The sequence below is a fragment of the Sorex fumeus genome, unplaced genomic scaffold (assembly GCF_029834395.1).
Source record: "Sorex fumeus unplaced genomic scaffold, SorFum_2.1 ptg000070l, whole genome shotgun sequence".
NCBI lineage: Eukaryota > Metazoa > Chordata > Mammalia > Eulipotyphla > Soricidae > Sorex > Sorex fumeus.
Window position 1 is genome coordinate 4892815 of NW_026606127.1, and position 12616 is coordinate 4905430.

At 40.2% G+C, this 12616-nt stretch overlaps 1 pseudogene; it reads left to right on the forward strand.

Annotated features, from left to right (window-relative positions):
• Positions 1-12171: 12171 nt before the first annotated feature.
• On the forward strand, positions 12172-12268 carry LOC130037009 (uncharacterized; annotated as a pseudogene).
• The last annotated feature ends 348 nt before the right edge of the window (positions 12269-12616 follow it).

The window sequence follows — 12616 nt, forward strand, 5'->3', positions numbered from 1 at the left end:
CAAAATCAAGCACAGTTGACAGCAACTCAAAATTCAGAACATTTATTAACAATCAATTAACTATGATGCATCTCTGGAGTGATAGCACAGCGGTAGGGCATTTGCCTTGCACACAGCCAACATGGCCGACCCGAGTTCGATGCATCTCTTTAATTTGAAAAAAAATAATAAAATAAATAAAAGGTGTATGGCATGTCAGTGTTTTCCTAGGAAAACCATCTGGTACCTCAAATGGAACCTACCATTCCAGCTACTCCCATTACGTAGCCATAATAGAGAGAGATGTCCATCTCTTTTCCCTCTCAATAAAGTACTACACTTTCCCCCAAAGAGGTGAGTTTGGCAGTGTTCTCACGCTCATGCTGAGCCTTCCTTTTCATAGCCTCACGCTCTGGTCTATGCTCTTTGGTGATGGGCTTTGACATGTCTGGCTCGGGAACATTGGGCTTTCTCCATGGAATCGGTTGGAAACGGAAGTCTTGGAGGAGAAAGTGACTCTGACGTTTGGGTGGTGAATGCCGCTTGTTCACAGAGACAGAAAGAGGCTCCCGCTGTAGAGAAGTGCCAGCTGCTGCCTTGTAGGGAGCAGGTCTAGAAGCTGCAGGCTGATGAATAGGCCGGCTACTAGGGTTCTGCAAACCTGGTCGAGATAGGTTGGTTGAAATGGACTTAGCAGGATTGGAAGGAACAGCCAAAAATGCAGTGGTTGACGGGGAAAAATTGGCAGCATTTGGCTGAGCTGCATTGGTACAGCCAAGCTTGGCAGGGTAAGCTGCAGCAGGAAGATGTGTGGCTTCAGATTTTCGTCTCCGAGGAACAGGTCCAGCTTGTGGATTCTCCATGGTAAGAAACGGCAAAGGTACCAATTTCACCTTCCCAGGAGGTGGCAGCTCAGACTGGGATGGGGATGAGCGTTTTTCAGCACTGCTACTTGGTTTCTGTGCTTTGACCTGAGTTTTCTCAAGGCCTTTTCCATCCCGTGTAGAACCTAGCCATGGCTTGACAGCTGAGGATGGCTTGACATCTTTGGGCTACTCAGGACCTGGGAGGAAGAGATTCCAAGTTTTGGATCACTCTTCCCCAGAGCATGAAACAATTGGACAGAATCCAGCATGTGTATGCCTAGGTAGCAGCGGGGTTTTTTAACTGCCTCTTGGCAAAGCTCAGGTTGAGTTTCCTTGCATTTCATCTTGCCAATGGTGAACTTTTCTTCTGCCTTGACCTTGTTCCCTAGCTGCTTACACTCATTAGCTTTCTTAGAGTTTTCTCTGGTGTTTTTTATCTTCTCCTGCCCATGGCTCTTTGTCTTGCTGATCCTGCTGGAGGCAGCTTTGTGAGATTTGCTGTTAGTTTTGGCTGTGGTCACAGGACACCTCTCACTGACTGCAGCATTACAAACAATCCCTGCTCCCCTTAGCAAGCATTCTCAGACTTTTGGCTGGATTTTGGCCTTGGTTTATCCCTCAAGAGGTTCAGAAGCCTCCTTTTTGTTCTTCCATTTTGCATGGGAGGTCCGTTTAGTGCCACTTGAATTTTCTCGCACCTGCTTCAGAGTGATGGTGTCAGTGGTGTTCATTACCTGCGGATCTTTGCATGATCTAGGTCTACTGGGATCTGGTAGGTCTCCAGAGGTTTTGAAAGTCCAGTTTTCATCTGATCAAAATTCTTAACTTTTTGTTCCTGAGTTGGAGTTGGCGTCAGCGCCAGTTTACTTTGGGCTGGAGATATTATGGGAACTTCCCCAAGATCCGGTGAGTACCTGTTACTTATGGTTCACATACAACTTAATCTTGTTGATGCATTGAAGGTTACCCTGATTTTTGATCCACTTCAAAAATCACTACTTGAGTTTTTCCCAAGAAATATTTTTGGAAGGAAAATTTTATTTAAATTCTGTGTCTTAAGTTGTTTATCAACAATGTAGTTATTCATAACTCTAAGAATAATAATGCATACACGAATATAATTTTTCTATTTCATGTGATTTACATAGGAGGAAGTGTAAAGAAAACATCATGAAAAATATGTATCACAGAACTGAAAAATAATTATGTAGATATTAATGAAATCTGGTCTCTGTAGCAAGCAGCATAGTACAGTATGTTATGGAGAACAGACCCAAGAGTAAGCCTTGAATAACAGTGGATGGCATCCCAAACAAAACCAAATAAAAAAGGACAATAAGGTTATTACTAAATTGTTCCACATATACAATATGAAGACTCTATTTTATTTTAGTAAAAACTGCTAGCCAAACAATGGAATAGAAGGTGATTTTTGAGTGACACTTTACCAGTCCATTAAAGAGAAAGGATTTATCAGTAACTACATAACAAAAAGAAAATAGGAATAAACGTGATTGTATTTCATAGACAAGAATTTTTTTTCTTTTTTATTAGTGAAACGACATGAGGTACAGTTGTAGATTTACAAATTTTTGTGCTTGGATGTCGGTCATACCACGATCAAATACCCATCCCTCCACCAGTGCCCATTTTCCACCACCAGGATAATATCCCTCCCCCCCATCCTCCCATCCCCCCATCCTCCCATCCCCCCATCCCCCCCTGCCACTGTGGCAGGGCATTCCCCCCTGTTCTCTCTCTCCTCCTGGGCGCTGTGATCAGCCAAAGAGGCATTGAGTGGCGAACATGTTCAGTTCAGTCTACTTTCAACCTGCATCTCCGCTCCTGGGAGGATCCTCCAAACACCCTCCACTTGGTGTTCCCCTTTCTATATGAATTGTACTTTCCCCTAGAATACCCAGCTGGCCTCTAAGTTATGGAGTAATTCTCCTGGTGTTGCTCTCAGCTATTCTCGGGTATTAATCTCATATTTTATTATTTTATATCCCCCAGATAAATGCTATCTTTCTATGTCTATCCCTCTCTTTCTGACTCATTTCGCTTAGCATGATACTTTCCATATTGTACCACTTGTATGTAAAGTTCATGACTTCATCTTTTCTAAGAGCCACATAGTACTCCATTGTGTAGATGTACCAAAGTTTCTTTAACCAGTCATCTGTTCTTGGGCACTCTGGTCTCTTCCAGTTTCTGGCTACTGTAAAGAGTGCTGCAATGAACAAACAAGTGCAGATGTCACTTCGGCTACACGTTTTTGCCTCTCTGGGATATATTCCCAGGAGTGGTATCGCTGGGTCAAATGGGAGCTCAATTTCTAATTTTTTGAGGAACGTCCATACTGTTTTCCAGAAGGGCTGAACCAGTGGACATTCCCACCAACAGTAAAGGAGTATCCCTTTCTCGCCACATCCGCGCCAGCAACGGTTGCTTTTGTTCTTTTGAATGTGAGCCAGTCTCTGAGGTGTGAGATGGTATCTCATTGTGGTTTTGATCTGCATCTCCCTGATGATTAATGATGTAGAGCATTTTCTCATGTGCTTTTTTGCCATTCGGATTTCTTCTTTGAGAAAGTTTCTGTTCATTTCATTGCCCCATTTTTGGATGGGGTTGGGTGTTTTCTTCTTGTGGAGTTCAACCAGTATTTTGTATATCCTTGATATCAATTCCTTGTCAGATGTGTATTCGGCGAATATTCTTTCCCATTCTGTAGGCTGTCTTTGTATTTTGGTCACTGTTTCTTTGGAGGTACAGAAGCTTCTTAGTTTAAGATAGTCCCATTTATCTATCTCTGTTTTCACTTGCTCAGCCAGTGGCGTGTCATCTTTGAACATACCATTAGCCTCAATGTCATGGAGGGTTTTGCCAACTTTGTCTTCAATGTATCTTATGGTTTCTGGTCTGATGTTGAGGTCTTTAATCCATTTTGATCTTACCTTTGTACATGGTGTTAGGCAGAGTTCTGAGCCCATTTTTTTGCATGTAGCCGTCCAGTGATGCCAGCACAATTTGTTAAAGTGGCTTTCCTTACTCCACTTCACATTTCTTGCACCTTTATCAAAGATTAGATGATCATATGATTGGGGGGTGATGTCAGTGTATTCAACTCTGTTCCATTGGTCTGCAGTTCTGCCTTTGTTCCAGTACCATGCTGTTTTGATTATTACCGCTTTGTAGTTAAGTTTGAAGTTCGGGAGGTTGATTCCTCCCATTTTCTTTTTCCCAAGAATTGCTTTAGCTAGTCGTGGGGGTTTATTGTTCCATATAAATTTCAGGAGTGTTTTCTCCATTTCTTTGAAGAACGTCATGGGTATCCTTATAGGGATTGCATTGAATTTGTACAGTGCTTTCGGTAGTATTGCCATTTTGACAATGTTCAGTCTTCCGACCCATGAGCAGGGGATGTCTTTCCATTTCCTCAGGTCCTCTTTTATTTCCTGAAGTAGCGTTTTGTAGTTTTCTTTGTACAGGTCCTTTACTTCCTTAGTTAGGCTGATTCCTAGGTACTTGATTTTCTGGGGCACAATTGTGAACGGGATTGATTTTTTCATGTAGCTTTCCTCTCTCTCACTGTTTGCATATAGGAAAGCCATGGACTTTTGGGTATTGATTTTATAACCTGCAACTTTACTATACAAGTCTATTGTTTCTAGGAGTTTTTGGGGGGAGGATATTGGGTTCTCTAGGTATAGTATCATATCATCTGCGAATAGTGAGAGCTTTATTTCTTCCTTTCCTACCTGAATGCCCTTAATGTCTTTTTCTTGCCTAATTGCTATTGCAAGTACTTCCAGTACTATATTGAACAGCAGTGGAGAGAGTGGGCATCCTTGTCTCGTCCCTGATCTTAGAGGGAAGGCTCTCAGTTTTTCCCCATTGAGGATGATGCTTACTGTAGGCTTGTGGTAGATGGCTTTAACTATGTTGAGGAAAGTCCCCTCTATGACCATTTTGGCTAGGGTTTTCATCATAAAGGGGTGCTGGATCTTGTCAAATGCTTTCTCTGCATCTATTGATATGATCATATGCTTTTTATCTTTTCTTTTGTTGATATGATGGATTATGTTGATTGATTTCCGAATGTTGAACCATCCTTGCATCCCTGGGATGAATCCTACTTGGTCATGGTGTATGATCTTTTTGATGAGTAGTTGGATTCTATTTGCTAGTAGTTTGTTGAGGATCTTTGCATCTGTGTTCTTCAGGGATATTGGCCTGTAGTTCTCTTTCTTTGTGTTATCTCTGTCTGCTTTTGGTATCAGTGTGATATTTGCTTCATAGAAACTGTTCGGGAGTGTGTTTGATATTTCAATTTCATGGAAAATCTTAAAGAGGATTGGGAGTAAATCTTCTTTAAAGATTTGGAAGAATTCACTGGTGAATCCATCCGGGCCAGGGCTTTTGTGCTTGGGGAGACTTTTTATTACCATTTCAATTTCCTTGATGGTGATAGGTCTGTTCAGGTATTCCAGGTCTTCTTGGTTCAGCCTTGGGAGTCTGTAGGAGTCTAGGAATTTATCCATTTCCTCGAGGTTTTGATGTTCTGTGGCATAAAGCTTTTCAAAGTACTCCCTGAGGATCCTTTGAATTTCTGTAGTTTCTGTTGTAATGACCCCCTTTTCATTTCTGATTCGGTTTATTAGGGTTTTCTCTCTCCCTTTCTTTGTGAGTTTTGCTAGGGGCTTATCGATTTTGTTAATTTTCTCAAAGAACCAGCTTTGGTTTCATTGATCTTTCGGATTGTTTTCTGGGTTTCCATCTCGTTAATCTCTGCTCTGAGTTTTATTATTTCCTTCCTCCTGTTCGGGTTGTGCTCCTTTTGTTGGTCCTTCTCCAAGTTCTTAAGCTGTGAGGTTAGTTTATTTATGTGGGCTCGCTCCTCCTTCCTGAGGAATGCTTGTAGAGCTATAAACTTTCCTCTTAAGACTGCTTTTGCTGTGTCCCATAGGTTTTGGTAACTCGTGTCCTCATTTTCATTCGTTTCTAGGACTCTTTTGATTTCCTCTTTAATTTCCTGTCTAAGCCACTCGTTGTTTAATAGCGCACTGTTTAATTTCCATGTGTTTAATTCACTTTTCTGTTTTTGTGTGTGATTTACTTCTAATTTCAGCGCATTATGGTCTGAGAAGATTGTTGATATAATCTCTATCTTCTTAATTTTATGGAGGCATGTTTTGTGGCTCAGCATGTGGTCTATCTTGGAGAACGTTCCATGTACGCTTGAGAAGAATGTGTATTCAGCTTTTTGTGGATGAAGTGTCCTGTATATATCTACTAAGCCCCTTTCTTCCATTGTTTCCCTCAGATGAAGTATGTCCTTGCTAAGCTTGAGTCTGGTTGATCTATCAAGAGGTGACAAAGCGGTGTTGAGGTCTCCCACTAGTATTGTGTTGCTATCGATGTCTTTTTCCAAATCTATGAGTAATTGTTTTAAGTACTTTGCTGGTCTCTCATTAGGTGCATATACATTTATTATTGTAAGTTCTTCCTGTTGTACAGATCCTTTGGTCAATAGGAAATGGCCTTCACTGTCTCTTATGACCTTCTTCACTCTGAAATCGATGTGGTCTGATATTAGGATATCTACCCCAGCTTTTTTCTGGGAGCTGTTTGCCTGTAGGATTGTTTTCCAGCCTTTGACTCTGAGTCTGTGTTTGCTTTGACTATTGAGATGTGTTTCTTGCAGGCAGCAGAATGTTGGGTTCAATTTTCTAATCCATCCTGCCACTCTATGTCTTTTAATTGGTGCGTTTAGCCCATTGACATTGAGAGAGATTATTGTTATGGGATTTTGTCCCATTGTTCTGTTGAAATTTGGTGTATTTGAGAGGTCTGTCTTGCCTTAAAGTAGCCCATTTAGTTGTACTTGTAACCATGGATTTGAGTCTATGAAGTTCCTGAGCTGTTGTTTGTCCGTGAAACTGTGTGTTGTTCCTTCTATTATGAATGAGAGTCTCGCTGGGTAAAGTATTTTTGGGGAGGCATTTATTTCATTGAGTTTTTTCACTATGTCCCACCACTGTTTTCGGGCCCTGAGGGTTTCATCAGAAAAATCAACAGTGAGTTTTAAGGATGCTCCTTTGTAAGAGATTTCTTTCTTCGATCTTGCTGCTTTCAGAATTTTGTCTCTGTCTAAAGTTTTGGTCATTTTGATCAGGATGTGTCTTGGGGTATTCTTATTCGGATTTCTTCTAGCTGGTACCCTTCGGGCCTCCTGGATGTGGTCAGAAGTTTTCTTCAGCTCTGGAAACGCTGTAGCAATGATTTCTTTGACAGTTTCTTCTTCATCAAGGTTTTCTTCCCGTCCCTCTGGGACTCCAATAATTCTTACGTTACCCCTCTTGGCTTCATCACGATCTTCTCTTGCCATCACTTCTCGAACTGTGAGTCTCTTTTCCATTTTCTGCTCTTTTCTGACAAGACTCTGAACTTGATCTTCGAGCTCACTGATTCTGTTCTCAGCCGCTGTTACTCTGCTGCTGAGGCCTTCCACTGAGGTTTTCAATTCGGTTACCAGGTTTTTCAGGTCCGACATTTCCGATTGCATTTTCCTCATTTCTGCCTTCAAATCCTCTTGTCTTTTATTGGCATTGGTTTCCATTGTTTCTTTTAGTTCCCTAAGCATCCTGAGTAGCTCCATTCTGAATTCCTTGTCAGAGAGGTTGTCTATCGCTATAGTACTGTTGGTGTCGTCTGGGCTAGCCTCGTGAATAAGAAAGTTTGGTGGGCTTTTGCGTTGCTTTACCATTGTGACCAGTGTGGTTTGGTCCGTCACACTCGCTGCTACTGTTCTAGTTGAGTGAGGAGAGGCTGCCAGGAGCCGTCCAGCTTTGTTGCTGCTAGATGCGCCTCTTTACCTTTCTGAGTCTGACCTTCTTCTCAATCAGGCGTTATTCTTTGTTTTATAACTGACATTGAGTGAAACTTTTGGAGGCGTTACTATTTACTACTGAACTTGTATAGCTGTTTTCGAACTGAACTTTTGTTGGAAATGGAGTAGGCGAGTGGGATTTTGTTGAATTGTAGTAGAAGAGGTGAGAAATTTTGTTTGGTATTAGGTAACAAGTTGATGAAAAGGATGAAAGGATGCAGGTCCAAGTTGATTGAAGTGAGTGATATACCTGGATGGGAGGGGCCGGTGTGCTGCCGGGTGCGCTGCTCCGGATCTGGACGCGCGCTGGGGTTTGGGGTCGCTGGGGATCCTCGCTCTCCTCCCTCCCTTCTCCCAGACAAGAAATGTTTTAAATGAGTAAAATACAGAAACAAACTTCGAAATTACAAAAAATTATACTCATCAGTACCTTTGAATATTAACCAGCAAACAACATGTGTTAAACATAGCAGAGGATTTAACTTGATCACAGAAGAAACAGAAAAGACCATTTAAAAAGTGATGACAAAATATTGCAAATTTACTTCCAATGCCTAGATTAGAATTATCTTTATCAAACAGGAAAACTTTCTTCTCAATGTTTAATAAATGCGGACCAAAATCCCATAAAATATCTTTATGTAGGAAAACTCAGAATTCAGAAATATGACAAAAATGTGTAATTTGTCATGTGAGACTTGACTTTTCTCTTTCCTCTTAGGATCTAAAAACAAAAGTTGACTATTATCAAACTACTCTCATGTTAGGAAGAAAAAATCACATGAAATAATATTTGTAAAGATGACAAGCAGCTTTAACCTGGAATCTACTGACCACACAGATGAATCAAATCTCCTGATTCAAGTTAGAATATACCATTTTTTTTATTTTAACAGGCAACGCATACATGAACTTAAAAACCAGAACATAATAAAAAACATTGAAGATTCTGTGTCTTCCACCGCCCTAGATAAGCACTATTAGCTATTTATGGGGAGCATCATTTATTAAGCGTGTTTATACTCCAAATTGTCAAGTTCCAAGTACTGTGTTCTAAGAAATAATAAGGAAAATATCCAGCAAGGATGGCTTTCTGATAAAGAGCTTTTCCTACTGGTAACCTATTGAAGGCATAGTATATTTTCTAGTCCTGACATTTATTGAAGTAAAATTCTTTGACTTGCTCTCAGTGGATTATTCTCAGCATATATCATATATATTCTTTCTTTTTTGATGTTAAGTCTTTGGTTCTCTTCAACTTTATGTCCAAAGGTTTTCCCCTTCCTTGATAATCGAAGTCCCTATTCTTCTTTCTTTCTTTCTTTCTTTCTTTCTTTCTTTCTTTCTTTCTTTCTTTTTTTCTTTCTATCCTTCTTTCTTTCTTTGTTTCCTATTTTTTCTCCCTCATATTGTCTTGGTGTCGATTGGTCAATGTTTTATGAAAGTGATCCCAAACTTGCTTACCTTTGAGGGCTTGCCTCCCTAACGCTCAGCACTCCACACCTTCCCCATGCCCCATATTTTCTTATTACCGGGTTTAAATAGAAAACTCAAAGATCAATGATTATTACTTTGTAATATCACTATATTCAAAATACTGATGTATAAATACAAGTGGAGAGACCATTACAGAGAACACATGCTAGTATATATTAACAGTTTTTCACAGCATCTATATTTTCTGTTTCTGTAAAAACACTTTCTCTGATTTACTTGTTTTCAGTGAATATCATGTAAAATTCACTATTAAAAGGAAAAAGAAACACAGAGAATCGACCCATATATATATATGCGTGTGTGTGTATGTGTGTTTGTGTATTTGAGCTCCTAAGTATGTCTAAAATAGAATGAAATCAATGAGGAAAAACACTTTGTATGTGAGAGAAAGTAAGCCAGTGTCTAAAATCACACAGCAAATGTCAAAGTCAAGCTAAAATGAGGCTTATCAAATTCGACTTGAATACTTTCTTTCATTACTACGTGCTGTTTTTCCTTGACTGCTAAGTTTAGGGATGATAAATCTAATGAAAAGCTTTGAAAAGTATTATTCCTTACCTGACATGGTCAGAGAAGAGGAAATAACGATGAAAGGTAGACGAGAAGAGGAGACGGTACGAGAGTACGTCTGAACACTGAAGCGGCTTAAGACCGCAAGTCTTCAGTAGAGACGACTGCTCACTGGTGATTGGTCATTGATCACTCGTCACTTGCCATGATGATTCAAATTTATTTACAAGCAACTACATGGGACCCCCAAGATTCTACCAGTTGGTGGTTGGTTTGGTGGGAGAATGATGTCATAAAGTAGGCAGGTGAAAGGTAGAGGCTAGCCAATCAGGAGGTCAGAATCCCAAGAAGAAGACCGGATTGGATAGAGAGCCGAGTAGAATGAAGCAGGCTAGGGAGATGGAATCCTACAAGACGGTTATAACAGTTTCACCTTCGTCAGACTCTTGTGTTAGAAAAATACTCCCATTATACTCAAGAGCTTAGCTATTTCATTAACAAATCATGAAAATTACCTAATAATTGTTTATATTGCACTGTTAAAGAAACAACATTTGTTATTACTAGTATATTTTAGATAACGTTTACAGCACAGCGGGTTGGGCATTTGCCTTGCAGGAGGCCAATCCTGATTCCGATTCCTCTGCCCGGCAAGCTACCCAGAATATCTCGTCCACATAGCAAGAGCCTGGCAAGCTACCCATGACCTATTCGATAGGCTAAAGCCAGTGACAACAAGTGTCACAATTTGTTGTAAGATGTTACTGGTTCCCGCTCGAGCAAATGGATGAACTGCGGGAGGACAGTGCTACAGTGCTATGATTGAAAAAATTGGTGGTTTCTTTCAATATGAGAACACTTACTAGGATAATTTGTAGATGAATCGAGATGTGTTAAAATGTAAATAAAATGAGAAGAAATAGTAAATGCACAGGTATCTTATTTGTACAAAACAAACAGTTGTTCTCAGTTTAAAACTGTAGAAGATAAAGAAAAACATATACTCATTTGTGTCAAAATTTTTCAACCTGAAAGAAAAGGATCAAAACCAATTTAAGTAATCAAAAAACAAGCAAAACCAACAAATACTGGCAATTAATATGATAGGCCAAGGATGAATGTTTTTAATAAATTAGTGCTGTTAAAAATCAGTATTTAGCTATTAAACTTCAATAGTAAAAATAAGCATAAACCATGATCATATAATCTGTATTGAAAGAAGTGTAAATGACTGGTAAACGCAAGGGCAAGATACTCGCAGATGCCTACCAGGTTCTCTCAGAGTGAGAACTGGACAATAATTGTTGTTGTCTTATCAACAAAATCCAGTCTCTGTATCTTGGCCATTGATGGGATTACATGGCTCCAGGGGCAGTTCGTGGTTGTAACACTTAGCTACTAGGAGATGGGGGATCTGGTTGGAGGGGGCCCAGTCTTGATCTGAGCAGCCTTGGAGATCTCATCCCCCGGTTGCGCACACCTGGGTTCCTCTGTCAGATTCGTTCATGCATGAGGCTCCTTCAAGCTTGGGGAGAGTGGTCTAAAGCGTACCTATGGCTGGTTGCAGAGGTCTTCAGGTGCCAGGGCTCTGCTCGGCGCGGTGAGGGAAACTCAACACACCCCCTCCAAGGGACCCCGGTGAAGAAAGCCAGGTGCGGGGTCAGGAGACTGTCATTTTAGACATATTTGGAATTAAGTTTAGATCAAAAAGTACACATCATTCAAACTACGTATGTGCTTAGTAATAAATTACTGCACACTTGTTCAATCACCTAAGAAACCCCACTCTGCTCAGAGAACTAGATTTTTAATTATAGGTCTGTTTTGCCCGTGTGTCATGGCTAAGAATCACTATCATTAGGTATGAAACTCACTATACACAAAGAAGAACACAGGCTGCTTTGAGTCATCTGTGATGTTAATTTGTGTTGGCCATTAAACTTCACTGAGACCCTTTTTTCTGTCCTTTACAGGAGCCTCATGAGTCTCAACTTCCGTTCAAGTTGAACTTATAATAATGTGGAATGAAATCATCAATATCCTCACCTCTTCCTTCAGGAGAAAAATCCTACTTACATTCAAGGTGGTCAAAGTGCAGACAACACCATCCACCTTTTCCTGGAGATGTACGCGGGACTGCGGTGAGAACAGCAAAAGGCTCTAGTTTAATGGTATTAATGAAGGTTTCAGGGAAGTGCATTAAACAGGACTCATATAACATCGTCTAAAAGAATTATTTTGTAAAACTGATGCCTTGATTATGGTAAAAGATAATATGGTAAAAACCATATTTTTCTTTCTGGGACATTAAAGTTCTAAATCTATCAAGCTGCTTTGAAATACTTTCCTTGATTAGGTACCACTCTCTGCCATAGGGTAAGTAAGGACAACACTCAAAGTAATCAGAAGAGAAAAATTAACTCCTACTAGGTTTGATTACACATATACTAAAATTGAAATGATACAGAGATTATCATGGTCCTTGCACAGAGACGACATGCAAACTTGTAAAGAGCTCCATATTTTTGTTGCAAGAAGAACTAACACGGCTACTTTAAGCTAAGGCAATCCCCACAAGTACAAAAATTCTACATAAAGATAGCACAAATCCCCATAACAACAATCTCTCTCAATGTCTATGGACTAAATGTGCCAATTCAGAGGCACAGAATAGGAAGATGAATTAGAAAACTGAACCCAACATTCTGATGCCTGCAAGAAACACATCTGAGCAATCAAAGCAACCATGGGCTAAAAGTAAAAGGCTGGAAAACAAGTCTTCAAGAAAAGAACACCTCCACAAAGCTGGAGTAGCCATACTAGTATCAGACCACGTGGACTTCAGGCTAAAGGTTATAAGAGACAGTGAATGTCA